We start from the raw sequence: 2,500 nt of genomic DNA, 5'->3' as shown, positions 1-2,500 counted from the left end.
CCTAACCCGTATTGTGCCTTAACCTAACCCGTATTGTGCCTTAACCTAACCCGTATTGTGCCTTAACCTAACCCGTATTGTGCCTTAACCTAACCCGTATTGTGCCTTAAGCTAACCCGTATTGTGCCTTAACCTAACCCGTATTGTGCCTTAACCTAACCCGTATTGTGCCTTAACCTAACCCGTATTGCGCCTTAACCTAACCCGTATTGCGCCTTAACCTAACCCGTATTGCGCCTTAACCTAACCCGTATTGCGCCTTAACCTAACCCGTATTGCGCCTTAACCTAACCCGTATTGCGCCTTAACCTAACCTATATTGCGCCTTAACCTAACCTATATTGCGCCTTAACGTAACCCGCGTTGCGCCTTAACGTAACCCGCGTTGCGCCTTAACGTAACCCGCGTTGCGCCTTAACGTAACCCGCGTTGCGCCTTAACCTAACCCGCGTTGCGCCTTAACCTAACCCGCGTTGCGCCTTAACCTAACCCGCGTTGCGCCTTAACCTAACCCGCGTTGCGCCTTAACCTAACCCGCGTTGCGCCTTAACCTAACCCGCGTTGCGCCTTAACCTAACCCGCGTTGCGCCTTAACCTAACCCACGTTGGGCCTTAACCCAACACACGTTGGGCCTTAACCCAACACACGTTGGGCCTTAACCCAACACACGTTGGGCCTTAACCCAACACACGTTGGGCCTTAACCCAACACACGTTGGGCCTTAACCCAACACACGTTGGGCCTTAACCCAACACACGTTGGGCCTTAACCCAACACACGTTGGGCCTTAACCCAACACACGTTGGGCCTTAACCCAACACACGTTGGGCCTTAACCCAACACACGTTGGGCCTTAACCCAACACACGTTGGGCCTTAACCCAACACACGTTGGGCCTTAACCCAACACACGTTGGGCCTTAACCCAACACACGTTGGGCCTTAACCCAACACACGTTGGGCCTTAACCCAACACACGTTGGGCCTTAACCCAACACACGTTGGGCCTTAACCCAACACACGTTGGGCCTTAACCCAACACACGTTGGGCCTTAACCCAACACACGTTGGGCCTTAACCCAACACACGTTGGGCCTTAACCCAACACACGTTGGGCCTTAACCCAACACACGTTGGGCCTTAACCTGCTCTGTAATTGTCATACGACGCGTTAAATTAGTGTAGTGTTGCCTAACTGCAACCCCCGCAATATAGTTTGCTACCCGCACTGCCCGGTCCCCAGAGTATCGCTTCATGTTAAACACCTTGCAGCTATACACTGTAATGCGGATGGCAGCAGGACGTACATGCTCAATGCCCTTCGCAGTTGTTCATTGGCATTCGCATGGCGAAGCACAGCCTACGTTGTGGTACGGCTTGTGTCAACTGTCCGCTGATGTTGTACGTCCAAATCACACACTGTACTGCACATTGGTCCTCATGTACTGAATGATACATCGTGGTACATGTGTGACCGTACCACGACTGCGCCAACAACGGCGAACCATACGGTCCAAATATTGTGCACTCAGCTACGTGTCGTCTCCCTATAAGAGCTGGATTGCAGTATGGTATGCCGTGGATGGCGATCAGCATGAGCCGTCTGTTGATGTAGTGGCGCGTGTTGTCAGACGTAGTCGTCTCTTCTCACTCACCGTGATAGCATGGTGCACTGCGTTCCACATCTGCGACATGCGACAGAGGCCGGTTGACAGTCGTTCGCGCAATGGACATCGCATACGTACGGGGGCCACCTTCCACGTGTTCGCGAAGCGTGCACATGTTGTTGCGTGTATGTGGGCAGACATAGTGTGTCGTGACACCTGACACAGGCATGCAACAATCGTTGAATTTGCAAATGGCGATGGACGTCTACGTTTGCTGGTGACGTTACGCAAATGAACAACTGGTAAACCGTTGTGGTGCGGTTGTTCTCGCTAGAGGTGAATCAGTGATGGCGACGATCGGTTGAGCTACCAACCGGTTGTTTCAGCGATACCCACCATGCCCACGAACGTGAATGGCATGTGGGTGTGAAGCGATACGCGGCGGTGGCTGGGTGGGACCGTCCCCGGCCGGTGAGGGGGGGCCTCCCGGCGTGCTGGCCGCGCGGTGCGTGGGCGCACGCGCTACAGCCGGCTGGTGGGGGCGGCCAGTGGCAGGCGCGCCGGCCGACGGAGGCGGCAGGCGGCGCAGCTGCGCGCCGGCGCACCCTGCACGCGGCGCCGTGCGGCCAAAGTAGGTCCTCGCGGGCCCGGTGCGAAGCGCGGTGGACATCTGCAGTGTGCTGGTCCGATTGAGGACTGTGTGCGCTGAGGATGCGCCGCCGCCCGGCGCTCGGCGCCGCGACGCCGTCTGCTGCTCGGTCGCCTCTGCGGTTCTCGCAGGTGGTTTGTATCGCAGCTGTGCGGACGTGTTGGCGCGTTCGCTTCGGCACCCAAGTGGGGCTTTTGTCCTTCTGTGGCGCTGGCGTTGGAGCTGCCGGCCACCGTAGGTGGCG

This window comes from Schistocerca americana, unplaced genomic scaffold, assembly GCF_021461395.2.
Source record: "Schistocerca americana isolate TAMUIC-IGC-003095 unplaced genomic scaffold, iqSchAmer2.1 HiC_scaffold_692, whole genome shotgun sequence".
In the NCBI taxonomy this organism is placed as follows: Eukaryota; Metazoa; Arthropoda; class Insecta; order Orthoptera; family Acrididae; genus Schistocerca; species Schistocerca americana.
Note: the sequence above shows the minus strand (reverse complement) of the source record.